Source organism: Equus caballus, chromosome 2 (genome assembly GCF_041296265.1).
Source record: "Equus caballus isolate H_3958 breed thoroughbred chromosome 2, TB-T2T, whole genome shotgun sequence".
Classification (NCBI taxonomy): Eukaryota; Metazoa; Chordata; class Mammalia; order Perissodactyla; family Equidae; genus Equus; species Equus caballus.
The window spans coordinates 48,046,404-48,063,256 of NC_091685.1; the positions used below are offsets into that span (position 1 = coordinate 48,046,404).

The 16,853-nt window shown below is 44.7% G+C and overlaps 1 protein-coding gene across 12 annotated transcripts in view; it reads left to right on the forward strand.

Annotated features, from left to right (window-relative positions):
- Window positions 1-16,853, forward strand: part of GNB1 (G protein subunit beta 1) — a 78,873-nt gene that overhangs the window by 14,764 nt on the left and 47,256 nt on the right. For 4 of the 12 annotated variants that reach the window (XM_070261114.1, XM_070261115.1, XM_070261118.1 and 1 more), the window contains exon 2: window positions 2,729-2,801. The exons of 5 other annotated variants lie outside the window; for them this stretch is intronic. The gene's annotated coding sequence lies outside the window, so the exon portion shown is untranslated. Of the gene's footprint in view, window positions 1-2,728; window positions 2,802-5,017; window positions 5,100-7,460; window positions 7,552-7,933; window positions 8,116-16,853 lie in introns of all 12 variants that reach the window. 3 more of the 12 variants (XM_070261120.1, XM_070261122.1, XM_070261121.1) reach the window with 2 other exon arrangements.

Consider the following 16,853-nt stretch of genomic DNA (forward strand, 5'->3'; position numbering starts at 1 on the left):
AACAAGAAGGACAAGGCACAAAGAATGCCTCAGAAAGCAGTGGCTCCTTCCTTGCCTTGTGGAAGTCTTAAGCCCCTGGAGGCGCAGGTAGCATTTGCTCTTGCGTTTTGTCCCCACTGTTGCGTGTCTGGAGATATTCGTAGTTGTCACAACTTGGGATGTGCTACAGGGATGCTGGTCAACAACAGAGGTCAGAACAAAATTTCAGCAGTTCCGAGGTTGAGAACTCTCACTTAAAGTCACATGCATCCTGCAGTTTAAAAAAAAAAAATCATCATGGCCTTGTATCAGTTATCTATTGCTGCTTAACAAACTACCCCAAAACGTAATGACTTAAAACGATGCCCTGTGTGCACTCATCTCTGCTGTGTGCTCGCTCACGCATTTACACGCAGTCGGCTGGTGGGCTGGGCTCTGCGTTTCCTGGATGGCCTCACCTGTGTGAGCTCTTAGCCAGGATGCCTCTGTTCTTCATGTGGCCTCTCATGGTGGCTGAGCTCCAAGAGGGCAGGGCCAGAAGTTGCTAGGCTTCTTGAGGCCTGGCTTAGAAGTCACACAGCGTCACCTTTGCTGCATTCTGTTGGTCAAAATGAGTTGCAAGGCCCAGCCCAGACTGAAAGTGTGGGGAATAGGCTCTGGCTCTTGATGGGAGGTGCTGTCAGGAATCTGGCTATCTTTTTATCTGTCACAGTCCTCATGACATTTAGAATTGCATGCTTAGGATGTCCAGTTAGTATTAAGATTTCTGTGGAATGGATTTCAGAAATGAACTCCTTAAAGGCATCACTTTATTTCAGTTTATCTAACAAATATTTGCCAAATACTTACTTTGAGCAAGGCACTGTGGTTGGTGAAGGGTCAGTACTGGCAGGTAGCTTCTAACCTTTTATTCTCTTGGAGAAGGCAGTGAACTTGTGAAGAAGCAGATTCCAGAGATGAGGGTGAGTGCTGAGAGGCTGGGTGGAGAGACGGCACTTGGCTTGGCATATTTGGGGGAGACTTTCTGCGTAGATGATGCCTGAGGGGTGAGAAGGAGCCAGGGAGGTGGGGAGCCCGATTCTTCAGGTCTAGAGAACGGCAGCTGCGGAGGCGCCGTGGTGGGGAGCAGCACTCGGCTGCGGCTTGGTGCCTGAGGAGAAACGATGGAAGTCAAGGGTGTCGGGGAGGGCGTTTTGACCCCCGGCCCAGTTTGCCTAGGACGATGTCACTTTACGCCTGGCGAGCTGGGGTGCCCTCTGATTAGGGCCTTCTTTGACCTTCACCAGTATACTCGTGTGGACAATGCTTTTTATGGTTAACACACTGTGGAAAAAAGTTCGGATTTTTTCTCGGTGTAGTGGGAAGCCGCTGAAGGATTTTAAGCAGGAAGTGACAAGATGTGAATCTTAAAAGATTTTTCAGATTGCCAAATGAAGATGGATTGTTGGGGGCAAAACAGAGACAAAGATCATTTAAAGGAGACTGTTGAGAAATGATGTGGTTTGGCTGAGGGTGGGGGCTGAGGAAATGGAAAGAAATGGATAGATTCCTATCTGCTCTGGGGGTGGAGCCAGTGTGCTGATGGCCTGGGCGTAGGGGACGCGGAGAGTACGGAACCGAGGGTGGTTCCTAAGTGTTCCCTGTGCACTATCAGGGCATGGTGATGGGCACTGAGATGAGGACACAAGCGGGGCAGGTTTGTTGGCCATCCAGTGGGGATAGAGAGCTATGCTTGAAACATTTGAATTTCAAAATGCACAGAAGACAACCAAGTGCAAGTGTTGGCTCATAAATGTGTTGGCCTGGAGTCCAGTCAGGAAGTCATAGATAGTGATTAAACTCTCGTGAATAGATGCTGTCCCCTCTGCATGGGAGGTCGTGAGGAGAGGGATGGAGTACTCCCCTTAGAAGTCTGAGAGGGGCCATGGAGGAAGCTGCTCTTCAGTAAGGAGCGAGGGGTGCTGTCAGCTGCACACAGTGCTGTGGGGGGTCGAGGGGAGAGGTGGGGAAGGGGCTCTCAGATTTTAGGACTGCAGGTACTAGATGGTGAGCCCTTTCGGTTACTTGGGGGCAGTGAAAGCCAGATTGGAGTGAGTTGAAACCTGGGTGTTGAAGGGAGACCACCAGTGTTTGATTGGATTCAAGAAGTGTTGCTGTGGAGAGCGCAGGGAAAGGGCTCCGTCGGTGGGGGTTGATGTGAGAGTGCTGTTTTTAAATAGGGAGATTCTAAACCATATGTTTCTTTGGGTGCATATGAGTCCCCTGGGATCTTGTTAGATGCAGATCCTGATTCAGTCGGTGGGCGGGGCCGAGTCAGTTTTTCTAACAAGCTCCCAGGCTCCTCTGGTGTTGCTGGTCCCTGGACCACACACTGAGATGCAAGCACAATTGATGTTGGTAGAAACAAGCGAGTAAAGGAAATTGCTGCAGTAGAGAGGCAGTAACAGAAGGCTAAGAGGGTTCTTATCTATCTGTGTAGCCACAGGCCCGTCTCGTCGTTGGTGCCCACTGTTCACATTGGCCTTTTGTTTCAGCTGGTCTCACCGCTTCACAGTTTGTCCTAATCAGTATGCTCCCCTCTCCAGCTGAGCAAGTTAGCTGTGACACAGAGCACGTGATAGACCTGTCTTCATTAATTCTTGTGAGGTTAAACGGTTTGAATTAGTATAAAATTTAATTTGTTTTATATCTGAGAAATGGGTTAAACCAGTTACCTTTCAGCAAACAATATTCCTTATTGTAATTTCAGCAACTCTCCTATGCATAACAGTCTGCATAAAGTGCCTGCTAAACTCAGAATTTCAAGGTTTGGAGGAGACAAGGTAAGATTAAAAAAGATGTCTTTGATTGGGAGGTGAAGGGCTTTTATTTCAAACAAGACAAAAGATTGTTTTTTAGTCTAAGACATAACACAGCAGTGTTACATTAGGTGCAGGTTAATGTAGATACTCCCTGATAATTGAATGTAAGTAGCGCTGAAGTTTTATACATATTGACCTGTTATAAAATTGGGGGTGTTCTTGGGGAGAAAGTTTGAGGGTAAGCGGGTCGTCTGGAAGAAGAGGCAGAAAGGAGGAAGCAGCCACGTGATGGACGATTGTGATTAGACAAACAGGTCCTCTCACTGCCGCGCGACTTTCCTGCCTGTTCCCTGACTGAGACGGCTGAGATTCGGCGGGAAGGAAGCAGGGACATGAGAAGGCTCCCGCTCCAGGCGGACCTGTGCTGCTGCTCTTGCCCCTTGCTGGGTCCTCATCCCACCCTGGAGATACCAGGGGAGAGGAAGACCCCATGGGGACCAGGCCGCCATCCATGCCTGAAATTAAGCTATTTGTCCTGAGGTTGAGCGAAAATAACCTTTATGGTTGCTTTATAGTGAAATTCTGTTTTCAGTGTTATTGCAGATGTCAGTAATTTGAGTCCCACGTCCTAGATAATGAACGATCGGAAAAGACAAGGGAGCAGAGATTCATTCATCACAAGAGCCACAAGTCTTTCTAAGTTTGCTTTTTTGTAAATAACTTATTCTTTTATAGGAACTAACTTTAGAAATAATTTTTTTGAGTTCTTAGGCAAATAGACCAATGCCATTTTCTTGTGGCGGGTAAGCTTAAAACTTTTCTCTCTTTAGGGCTGGCCCCGTGGCTGAGTGGTTAAGTTCTCGCGCTCCGCTGCAGGCGCCCCAGGGTTTCGTCAGTTCGAGTCCTGGGCGCAGACATGGCACCACTCATCAGGCCACGCTGAGGCGGCGTCCCACGTACCACAACTAGGACCCACAACTAGAAATACACAACTATGTACCTGGGGGCTTTGGGGAGAAAAAGGAAAAAAATAAATTCTTAAAAAAAAAAAATTTTTTTTTTTCTCTTTTTAATAAAGAGAAAAACATGTTTAGGGGCCAGCCCCGTCGCTGAGTGGTTAAGTTTGTGTGCTCTGCTTCGGTGGCCCAGGGTTTTGCCGGTTCAGATCCTGGGCACGGACATGGCACCGCTCATCAGGCCATGCTGAGGCAGCATCCCACGTGCCACAACTAGAAGGACCCATAACTAAAGTATACAACTATGTACTGGGGGGATTTGGGGAGAGAGAGCAAAAAAAAAGATCAGCAACAGTTTGTTAGCTCAGGTGCCAATCTTAAAAAATAAAAGTAAATTAAAAAAATTAAAAAAACATGTTTAAGTCAGTATGACTATTAGAAAACTTACATCTGTTATTGAAGGGAGAATAGAGAACGTGAATAGACATGAGTACAGAACTTGAATGCAGTTTTCCTGCTTGTATGCTGGAGCACTTTAAAGATGTCACTTAATTTGGAGGAATAAGTATTTGAGAGGAGTGAGTTCCATAAAAGAAAGATGAAGGGGAAAAGTGTTCTATTAGATAGAAACGAGAAAAGTATTATCAAGCATAGGTGGATGGGACAGAGAGGTCTAGATAATGATCTCTAAGTTTATGGGGATTCAGTTCATGACCGGCGTAGCATTTTAAGTCAGTTGGAAGTGGATGGTTTGTAATGTAAAAGATGTGGGATCGACTGGCAGTCTGGAAAAAGTAAAGTTGAAAACTCTACATTCCACAGTACATATAGATCCTGGATGGATTAAAGATTTAAATGTAAAAATTAAAAATGGAAATATTAGAAAAATACTGGGGGAAACATTTTATAACCTTTGAAGTGGCATATGTAGGGAAAGGCTTTCTTAGTATGACACTAAGGCTATAAGCCGTAAAAAGATTATCTGCGGAAATACTCGGAACATTTCTATAGCAAAAGACACCTAATAGAGGACCTTTGCTTTTACAGGCAAGCAAATTGGAGAAGAATTAGAGATATAAAGGGTTAATATCCTTATTATAAAAGGAGCTTTTCTAAAATAAATTGTTCCAGCAGTTTTATTTTTAGGAATTTCTCCAAAGGAAGAAAATAAGACAATGCTTATTACAACGTTAGCTACAAAAACATATTGAAAACAGTCTGTTAGAAACCCTCACCTAGAATTTTTGATATAAAAGCAGAAAAATTGTCACTACTCACTAGAATACCAGCTCCTGGAGAGCAGAGATCTTCGTCGTTTTTACTTCCTGACGTGTCCTAACTGCCTGCAGCACGGTCCATCTCAGTAAGTGTCTGTGGGTGAATCAAATGTCTGTGCATAGGGATTGGTTAACTTAAGTTACACTCAGAATATTCTGCAGCTGTTAAAAAAAAATTTAATGTGGTCCTTTATTCTCATGAGGAGAGGACAGTGCAGCACATAAGGGGGGCGGGGAGAAGAAATTTCAGAGTGTGTGTAGTTTAGGGGAAGATGGTATCATTTGATTCATTTGTGAAAAATTAAATGCAGCTGTGTATCAAAGTCTGGAAAAAATAAATACCTCTGTGGAAGGCGTGTTATCTCTTGGGGGTAGATGGGAGCAAGGAACATGTTGTAGTAAGATACCATTTTCTCTATTTCTTGTGGAAATTTTAACAAGATAATGATAATTAGAAAAAAGATATTCTCGGGGCTGGCCCCGTGGCCAAGTTGTTAAGTTCTCGCGCTCCGCTGCAGGCGGCTCAGTGTTTTGTTGGTTCGAATCCTGGGCGCGGACATGGCACTGCTGATCAAACCACACTGACGCAGCGTCCCACATGCCACAACTAGAAGGACCCACAACTAAGAATGTACAACTATGTACTGGGGGGCTTTGGGGAGAAAAAGGAAAAAAAATAAAATCTTAAAAAAAAAGATATTCTCATTTTGAAAGAAATATAAGCAAATTATTTATATTTGAAAGTATTAGACATTCTCTCAAAGTTAGCATGACTGAAATGAGCATATTACAGAAATTTTTTTTTTTGAGATTTTTTAAAAAAATTTTTTCCTTTTTCTCCCCAAAGCCCCCCGGTACATAGTTGTATGTTTTCAGTTGTGGGTCCTTCTAGTTTGGCATGTGGGACGCTGCCTCAGCATGGCTTGATGAGCAGTGCCATGTCCGTGCCCAGGATCCAAACTGGCAAAACCCTGGGCTGCTGAAGTGGAGTGCGTGACCTTAACTACTCGGCCACAGGGCCAGGCCCAGAAATTTCATAGTTTTAGTTTGTTTACCTTTTTTTAATTGAAGTATAATTGGCCAAGTTTGTCTTTGAGGTAAAAGATTTTTATTGGTACTGCAGTCTGCTCTTTCATAGCATCTTATATTCATGTTTGTTTTGTTTTCTCTGTCCTTTTGCTAGTTTTTGTATAAGAATGGGTGCCATGGATGCCATTATTATTGACATAACTACAGTCTGGCAATTTTTAATAACAGTATTTTTCGATAGTGTTCGATAATAACACTTTTCAGTAAATCTGTACAAGGCAGGCTGGCAAAACCGAAGACCAAGTGCAATTTAGTCAGTCAGGCTACTGTAGTTGATGAAGACTTTAGTCATGTGACAGTGGAGAAACCCATCGCCACCTGTCAGTGGACGCTCTGAGATGGAGAACAAAGATGTGGGGAGACCTTCAGCCGCAGTGTGTCCGCTGGGTTAATGGATAAATTGTAAGAGGTGGAATTTTACTTAAAGTATAAATATGTAGGGGAAAAGTCTTTTGTATAATGGATTTTTCAGACTTGATTGGCAGGGTTATGTAGTTTGATGTAAAGAATCAGAAGTTTGCTTCCCAGGGTGCAGGAGTGCTAGGTACGTCTGCAGTGTGAGGATGCTCCTCAGGCCAGCAGCAGCCACTGCACACGGGGTGGTTAGGAAGAGAAGACGGCTTGTGATCATATTGGGGAGGTCAGTTGCAGGTTCTAAGACTGTTGAGGTTTATGGGATGGACTTAGTGTGGACTGCGAAGCTTTCAGGATGATCGTTGTGGCTGTTTATTGACTACCTAGTGTGTGCCAGGCACGGTACTGTAAGCTGGAGGTGGGCAGACTCTGGCCTGCTGTTTTGCATGGCCCATGAGCTAAAAATGGTTTTTACATTTTAAAATGGTTAAAAACAAGTCAAAGGAACAATATTTTGTGACCCTGTGAAGTTATGTAAAATTCAAGTTTATGTCCATAGATAGTTTATCGGAGCACAGGCTTGCTCATTCCTTTCCGTATCATCTGTGGCTGCTTTTGTGACAGCAAAATCAACAGAGGAATTGAGGGCCTTTAAGCCTAAAACATTTGCTCTCTGGGCCTCTACAGACAAAAATTGCCACCCCTGCAGAGCAGCCCGGCGATGGAGAAGCAGGCGTGAGGGTGAAACAGTTTACCTGAGGTGACAGAGCTGGGACCCAAAGCCACGTTTCTGATCCCAGACTCGGGCTTTAATCACTGTGCAACATCGCCTCCACAGGAAAACTGCTCTGTCTTGTTTTCCTTTAAAGTTTTTCTGTTATCAGTTACATACCAACATATGCTAAACTAGTGGGGTATTCTATATCCAAGAAGTATGGGTAGATTTTCTGAATTTTTCCGATTTACATTTCTTTTGGAATATTCCTGTGCTGTTGGAAATCCAGACGTTCTCATACTGGAAGTGCCTCGTACGGAGAGTCCTCTGTGGTAGTCGCGCTGAAGAGGGTCTGAATGTTAGCTCTTGGAGGACAAGGAGTAAGTCCTGATGTTTTTAAATTCTCTTGTGGTTAACGGGATAGCAATGTATGACAGATGTCAGGACTTAATCACTGGATTTGGCCGTAAAAATGGCATTTAAGTCTCATAAGTAGACATTTCAGCGCAGGTTTTAGTTAAATCTGTAAACTGTCTGGCGGGTCTGCTCCAGGGGGCCGATGTTCTCCTCATCTCCTTTCTAGCACAGCAGCCACTTGGGTGGCGGCGCTTGTCTGAATTGGCTGATGTGCTTTCACGGGGGGATGGAGTTCTAATATCAGTCAAATTATCCTGACTATTACTTGAGTTGATCAGAAGTTGTTGTACAGTTTACACGATTGGGCATTTACCACTTACTCTCTTTGTTTTTGTTTCTTTGTAGCCTTCAACTCCTCGTTTCTAAGCTAGCACTGCTCCTTAGCCTGGTTGGAAAACCTACAGCCCATCCATGGACTCTGTTGACAGGCTGCAGAGAGGGACAGTGGCTGAGTTCTCAGAGGGACATTTGGCAGTGTCTGGAGACATTTGGGCGTGTCACAACTTGGAGGGTGCTGCTGGTGTCTAGTAGGTAGAGGCCAGGGGTGCTGCCCAACTCCTTGTAGTGCACAAGACCGCCCCTGTGCGAGCAATGCCTCAGGGGCACCCCTGTGTACTGCCTGGGGCCTAGACCACGCCTGGTGGGTCGAGGGCTGTGTGAACTTAGGCTCCCCCTTTGGTGTGTGGGCCTCTGTGTGTGGATGGGGTCCACTGCATTTGGGTTCTGCCGCATTCCCTCCCCATGTTTCTCCACTGGTCTCCTTAGTTTCTTATCTTTCTGCTGGGCTTATTAGTTCTGTCCCTAAGAATGGAGTACTCCACGCCATTGGGTAGTAAACCTGGGGAACTCAGGATGTAGCACACACCCTGTGAGGAGAAGTGGATCAGATTGTTGTCATAGTCTCCTGATTGCCTCCTGCCCCCACCTCTCTGCTCTTAACCAAAGAGCCAGTCCCTCTGGCTGAGGTCATCCTCCCTGCATGGAGGGGCAGGGAGAGTCCTCAGGTGCTACCAGGATGGGGAGGAGGGGTCCCAGCAGTCACTGAGTTGCAAATGGGGTGGCAGAGGATGTGCTCCTCATTTTCCAGTTCATCCTGCGTGTGATTGCTGGGGTGCTCTCCTCGTGTACACACCACTTTTATTTTAAAACAAAAGTGAGTATGTTGGGAAATAGAATGCAAAATTTACATCACTTTTCTCCCTTTACCACTAAATACTTCAGTGTGTATTTCTTGAGAACATGGACATGTTTTTGTATAACCATTGTTCAGTTATCAAAATCAGTCAATTTAACACTGATACCGAGCTAATTTCTATTCCATATTTCATGAACCGTCCCCATAATTTTATAGCTGTTCCTCCTGGTCCAGGTCCAGGCAGTCCTGGAACACATGTTGCCTTTAGAGTCATGTCTGTTCTTGAGTCTGGTCCAGCCCTTCATTGTCTTTCTTCCCCTTCACGTGTTAAGAGTTCAGGCCGCTTATCTTGGGGAACGACCCTCCCTTTGGGTCTGTCTGGGCTTCCTCATGGTCACATCCACGTTTGCGTTTGGGGCACAGTCACAGGAATGCTGTGTCCTGGCCTTCTGTGCTGATTGTCCCCTATGCTCTCTGCACTGTGTGGAGGGTCTGGCCTGAAAGCCTCAAGGCTTGGGCCTCATTTCCTGTGTCCCTCTGCACCAGCTTTCAGCTTCCCCTGCATTGCTCACACCGGCCTGGTTGGAAGCTGGCTTCAGGTGCAGCCTCTCCTTTTCTGTCCTTTCCTCCTTGATCTCTGAGATGCACATACGCTCGAGGCTGCGTTGCAAATCCTACTTTCCTGGGGAAAGTGCCTTTCAATAAGCAGTTACTGGGTTCCTCTTGGGTTTTGTTCTGGGAACACAAAGATTGGGAAGTCACTTCCTACTCTTGATGAATTTGTGGTTTGTTGTCCAGGTTTACAGCCCACACCTGAAGCAGGGGCGAGGGAGGTGAGGCCCTGGTGGGGATAGCTTTGTGAGGCCGGCTCCCTGCTTCTCTCCGCTCCCCCCTCTCTCCTCTGAGGCCCAGGTTTGAGTCTTAAAGCAAAAATTCCCAAATTCATGGCACCTTTACTGCTCCTATGATTTTCACAGTGCCCCTAGGCCAAAATAAATACCTAAAATTATCTTTATTAATAGAGTCTTTAGGCCCAAGTAACCTAAGTATTTATGTCCTCAGAACTTCGTAGCCATTTGAAAAAGTAATACTCATAAATTGAAGGAAACTGTTTTATTCTGAAATAAATCACTGTTGCTAACAAATGGGCTTGAACAGTTTCTCAAACTTGAGAGTCCGACTGGAGGCCGCCGCCTTCATTTCCTGCTCCGTGTTGATTTTTGTGCGGCACTTGCCTTTTTATCGGAGCAACCCTGGAAACCCAGCTGTGGGAAGAGGTGACGTCATTGGAAAGGGTGGAGCGCCACCTGCTGTGGGCACTTGGGAACCACCTCGAGCTGGCCACTCCCTTGGTGTTTGTCACGTCGTATTTCCCTGCACTTGTCCCAACTCTGAAATATCTTGTGGTGTCCTGGGGGTTGGCTGTGGTGTCCCAGGTGTCACCGTGCAGTCTGGAAGCTGAGGTTTTAGTGGCGCACGGTGCCCTGAGCTCTAGTCTCTGCAGCCTGGTGGGCAGTGTGTTCCCAAGAGAAGGGGCTCGTCCCCTGGAAGTACCGGGGTGAGGGCAAAAGGAGGGATCTTTCCCTTTCCAGGAATCAAAGTTAAATCATTTCGGTGCTGTCTGTCAATAGAGGGGAAATTGAGGGACACACAGGAAGAAACAGCGCGTGTTGACCAAAGGGACCTTGCCAGCATTCTTAATGTGGCTTCTATGGGAAAATGGAATTTATCATTTAAGAAACTCTGCTTAAAAACGGACTTTTGGAAGGTGGCCTAGTTTTCCTTGATGGTTGTGACAGATGAACTGAAAACATAAATGATTTGTCAAAATGACAAGTGACTGTCTTTATTAGATGCTCTCTGATTCTGACCATGGCTCTTCTCCTATTTTGACACAATAAGTAGATAAGATAGTAGGGATAGTCATGAATGCTTTTAAAGAGAAAATTATTAAAGAGGTTTTGCAATTGTCTTTTTATTTTTCAGGGCCACGTGTACATGTTGACCGTAAGTTTTTGGGAAATGAATTATTATTGATGTATATATTTGGATTCATGTGTGATACTTTATGCATCATCCTTTTCAGCTAGTTAAATGGTGCCAGAGTGAAGAGATAAATGCTTAGGTAACTTAAAGGGAGAAGTTTGTTACATATTAAAGGCACTAGTCATTGCTTGGCCCACCCATGTTCCCTGTCCCTGTGGCAGGGTAGCCGTTCTCTTCTGTGCCACAGCTGACTGGCCATCTGGCCTGAGGACAGTGAGCTGGTGCAGGGGACTCTTTCTAGAATCAAAGAGACATGGCTGACATTGGATGGTGGTTAGGATGTGGAATTAGAGGTGGTTTTGGACGTGCACAAGATGACAGTGGTTGGTTAAGAGAGGGTAGTAGAAGGATAGAGAAAGTGCACCCAGAAAAACAGAGAAGTCACTAAGAGCCAGCCCAGCCTGGGTTCTGGTTCCTGTTTCCACTTGCTCATTTCCAGTTTCGTCTCCCCTGGGCCTTCTGCGCTTCTATCCTTGGGACTCGTCAGATTTTTCTTGACTTCCCAGTGGGAATTTTCTCTTCTTGGCGAACACAAGAGCTTGACTAGGCTAGTTAAACTTTTGGGAGCATCTAGGGGAATCAGGAGTCATTTTAAGTTTTTTCTAGAATTAACCATTTCCTAAAAGATGTAATTATTAATATCAAATTTCTTTTTTCCTTTAAGTTTTTTCATTGGCAGACAAGACTTTGAGACTGATAATTGGACAATGAATTTATCCAGTGAAAATATGTGAAGTGATTGAAAATCAGAATACGCTGTCCATGTAACCTGGCTTTCTTGAATGTCTTCACTGTGTCCCTGTTTGCTGAGATAGTTCCCTCAGAAGGTTCAACAGTGCATGAGTCTCTTTCCCCTTCTTTCTGAATTAATGCTGTTTTGGGCTTTATAAGAAAAATCAGTCAATTTATATTCTTGATCCTCCCAGTGCATCACCAAATTGTTAATTACTACATTACGTGGGATTGGGAGGAGGAAAAACCGTTCATTAAGGAAAAAAGTAAGCAAATATTTGACAAATACTTGGGAGGCCACTTTACTCCAGACCTTGGGCACTAAGAGCAGGATGAAGAATCAGGTGGATGTGGTCGCTGTCCTGAGCTCTGTGTGTCTAGATGTTCTCCTCTCATAATCTCCCCCAATTCAAGATTCTCGCTTCGTTCTCTGAGGTTAAGAGCCTCACATTGTCCGGTTCTTTGGAAAGACCTTTGCCCCCAGACCAGCGTCACAGCCGAGGAGGGAGACGCCAGGCCCTCCCAAGTGCACTTCCCTCAGCGTACGCCTCAGCACCTGCTGTTTATTGTTCCCACTGTGAGGCTTTTGTTTCACTTGCTTTTTAATCATTCTGAATTAATAACTTGGTTGCAGTTTTGGTTATTATAGCCTAGTTTTCTTATATTTAGTAAGCTTCTTGGTGAATTCCTACAACTGATTCTTTGATGAAGGAATTTTATCTTACTTGAGTATTTACTTGCTTAAAGCCTAATTAAGAAGGAAAGTCTGGGACTAAAAGGAAATGCATAGCTCCTCCATAAGACAAATTTTGAGTGACTGTTTCCTTGCTATGTTTTGGCTTCTTTCCTGTGGTCCTCCTCCCCCCTTTTTTATGACTGAGCTTTTTTGTACCAACAGGGTTTTATTTATGTTTATGTTTTCTAAATGTCCAGAAATGGAGAAAATAAAGTTAATTTGCCAACTTGCTGTCACACCCCGAGATGATAAGTGGCAGGGTTTATCAGTGTTTAGTAAAGCAGGTAGGAAACTTGAGTGACAAGAGCAAGTCAGTGTCTCAGGGACTCTGCGCCTGCTTATCCCTCTCCTCGGACTCTGCTTAGATGTCACTCTGCCTTCTCTAGCCACCTTTTATAAAAGACCCCCCTGCCCTTCTGTCTAACTTTCTCACCCGATTTTATTTTTCCTTGACACTGGACAGCACTTGACATATCAAAATTAAGTACTTGGTAAAACATTGTTGAAAGAAATCGAAGAAGATACAAAGAAATGGAAAGATATTCTGTGCTCTTGGGTTGGAAGAATTAACATCATTAAAGTGTCTATACTTCCTAAAGCAATCTATAGATTCAACGCAATCCCTATCAAAGTTGCGACAACATTTTTCACGGAAATAGAACAAAGAATCCTAAAATTTATATGCAACAACAGAAGATCCCGAATAGCCAAAGGATTCCTGAGAAAAAAGAACAAAGCTGGAGGTATCACACTCCCTGATTTCAAAATATGCTACAAAGCCATACTAACCAAAACAGCATGGTAATGGCACAAAAACAGACACGCAGATCAATGGAACAGAATCAAGAGCCCAGAAGTAAACTCACACATTTATGGACAGCTAATATTTGACAAAGGAGCCAAGAGCATTCGATGGAGAAAAGAGAGTCTCTTCAATAAATGGTGTTGGGAAAACTGGATAACCACATGCAAAAGAATGAAAGTAGACCATTACCTTACACCATGCACAAAAATCAACTCAAAATGGATTAAAGACTTGAATGTAAGACCTGAAACCATGAAACTTCTAGAAGAAAACATAGGCAGTACACTCTTTGACATCAGTCTTAGCAGCATATTTTCTTTTTTTTTTTTTAAAGATTTTATTTTTTCCTTTTTCTCCCCAAAGCACCCCAGTACATGGTTGTATAAAATTTTAGTTGTGGGTCCTTCTAGTTGTGGCATGTGGGATGCCGCCTCAGCATGGCTTGATGAGCAGTGCCATGTCCACACCCAGGATCCGAACCGGCGAAAGCTGGGGCCGCTGCAGCGGAGCGCACGAACTTAACCACTCGGCCACGGGGCCAGCCCTGTAGCAGCATATTTTCAAGTACCATGTCTGACCGGGCAAGGGAAACAAAAGAAAGAATGAACAAATGGGACTACATCAAACTAAAAAACTTCTGCACAGCAAAGGAAACCATCAACAAAACGAAAAGACAACCTAACAATTGGGAGAAGATATTTGCAAACCATATGTCAGATAAGGGGTTAATATCCAAAATATACAAAGAACTCATACAGCTCAACAAAACAACCCAACAATCCAATTAAAAAATGGGCAAAGGATCTGAATAGAGATTTCTCCAAGGAAGATATACGGATGGCCAACAGGCATGTGAAAAGATGCTCAACATCATTAGCTATCAGGGAAATGCAAATCAAAACTACAATGAGGTATCACCTCACTCTGGTCAGAATGGCTATAATTAACAAGACACGAAACAACAAATGTTGGAGAGGATGTGGAGAGAAGGGGACCCTTGTACACTGGTGGTAGGAGTGCAAACTGGTACAGCCACTATGGAAAGCGGTATGGAGTATCCTCAGAAAATTAAGAATAGATCTACCATATGATCCAGCTATCCCACTGCTGGGTATTTATCCAAAGAACTTGAAAACGCAAAGGCATAAAGATACTTGTACCCCTATGGTCATTGCAGCGTTAGACACAATAGCCAAAACTTAGAAGCAACCTAGGTGCCCATCAAGGGACAAATGGATAAAGAAGATGTGGTATTTATACACGATGGAATACTACTCAGCCATAAGAAATGATGAACTCCGGCCATTTGTGACAACATGGATGGACCTTCAGGGTGTTATGCTGAGTGAAATAAGTCAGAGGGAGAAAGTAAAATACCGTATGATCTCACTCATAAGTGGAAGATAAAAACAATGACAAACAAACACAGCATTAGAGATTGGTGGTTACCAGAGGGGAAGGGGGGAAGGCAAAAGGGGTGATTAGGCTCATGTGTGTGATGATGGGACTATAATTAGTTTTTGGGTGGTGAACATGATGTAATCTACACAGAATTCGAAATACATTATGATATACATCTGAAAGCTGTATAATGTTATAATCCAACATTACTGCAATTAAAAAAAAATTAAGTACTTGGGTTATTTAGTTATGCCTTCCTCAACTAGGAAGTCAGCTCCCTGACAGCAGGAGCTGTGCCTTGTTTCCTGGGGAAGCCCTGCTTCAGTGCCCAGCACGCAGTAGTGGCTGGGGACGTATTTGTTGAGCGAACGAATGAAGACTCACAAATAGGAACCCAGGCATCGAGGCCATTTAGTGTTAAATGTTTTATCAACAATTCAGACTGTCATTCTGTTTTAGTGCTGTTGTATAGTGTGGCCATATATTGTACTCAAACGGGAAGTAAATATTCCTGCTTGCTTCAATCTGGCCTAACCTGGTGCCTGGCACGAGAATCGGCTCACTAAATGCTTTTCCAACAGTGAGCACATTGTAAATATAGACATCAGCTGAGCTTTACAGTAAGGGACACTGCATAATTCTCAGTAGTCTCAAGGTATAGAGTCTCTGTCATTCTCGCTTCTTTCCGATTTCCATTGTAAATCCCAAACGATTTGGAATATGAGTTATAGAAACACTTCTGATTCAGAGGAGCTTCTGTGTTTTGCAGTTTTTACAGGAAATATATGCTCATGTCTTCAGCTCATAAGTTTTGGAAGCATTTCCTTTTTCTTGAATGTGGGGAATATTTTCTTTTTAAAGCTGTCTCTTAATTCTTCAAAGTAAAAATACATTCATGTTTCTAGGACTTCCGTTTGTGAGCCTAGTGGTCAGGATCTTGGTCCCAGTTTGGCAGAGAGCCTCATGGTCACGTAGAGTGTTTGTGTCCATGTCTTTGGTCCTCCTCAGACCTAATCAGAATCCTGCAGGGATACCTGGGAGTACGGTGGGGAGGGTCCGAGGGCTTTAAATGAGGCTGGGCTAGAAACTGACTTTCTTCCGTAGGAGTGTTTGAAGACTTGAGCGGAGGAGTCAGGTGTCAGAGCTGTCCTTCAGAGAGAGAGATCAGGCAGTGATGTTTAAGATGGGTTGAAGAGGAAAAGAGATGGCTGTGGGAGCAAGTTGTAGTAGGCTCGGCAGAGATGGTGGGCTGGAAGGAGGCTGGGGCAATGGGGGTGGAGTGCAAAGGGTGGGAGGGGGGAATGGATAGAATTGAGTGGCACTTGGTGTGAAGGGGATTTTTGAGTTTGTGCTTCAGAGGGGTGAGGAAGCGACGGTGGTTTGGAAAGGAAAGGCCTGTAACGATAAGAAGGGACTGAGCCCTTCGAGCAGAGCAGGGTTAGGATTCTAGGAGTTGAGGTGCAGTCAGGGAAAGAGGATAACAGAGATGGAGGACTACAAGAGGATGCTGTCCTCTCATCTAGTCTGGGGCAGGGGCAGGGTTCAGAGAGGAGGAAGTGATTGGGTGTGTCAGATGTTGCTAATGTAGGTCAAATGAAGGAGCACTGAGGCTGTCATTGCCGTCATCCAGGTGGGAGACACAGGGTATGTAATTGGAGGCAACGTATTCGAGCTTGAAAGATAAGACAGATGGGAATTTGGGAGTCCTCCTGCAGAGACCATGGGTGAAGCCATAAATGAGATGTCATGTACTTCTGTGCAAGCATCTAGAGAATAGGTGTTTGGTGCTGGTGTGGGTATGGTACACAGATAATTTTATTAGAGTTATTTGATTGCAAGAAGCAAACCAGCTGAAGCTCTAGACTAAGAAAAAACAGAAGAATTAGTTATAAGGGCTGGACTGTAGAGGGGCCTGGGAAGGAACAGGAACAAGGGCAGTAGGAATGTGCTCCCTTGTGTGTCTGTGTTGTTCTTTCTGACGCTCAGTCCAAGTCTTCAAGTTCATGTCCCACTTGCAGATGTGGAGAGTCTGCGCCACTCACAGTCTCAGTCTCCACATTGTTGGGAGGCGGATTTGTTTGGTCCGACTTGGGCTCGGTGCTTGCCCCTGGTCTAGTCAGCTATCACGAGTGAGTGGTGGGGAGACAGGGTTGTGTAGCTTAAACATACTGCCAGGAGCCAGTGGGTCATCCCCAGACTGGGGTTTGGAGGAGGGACAGTGGGGGCAGCTCTTAGAAGAGGTGGTCTATAAGCTGAACAGACTCCTCCCCCTCAAAAAAGTGTGCAAAGCAGTGGTAAAGGCGAGGCACAGTCCTGGCTTACCGCCTGCTAGGATGGGAAATTGGCAATGGATGGAGAGGATAGGAGGGAGAGTGGTCAGTTGGGGAGAGGGGCAGCCAGGCAGTTTTGA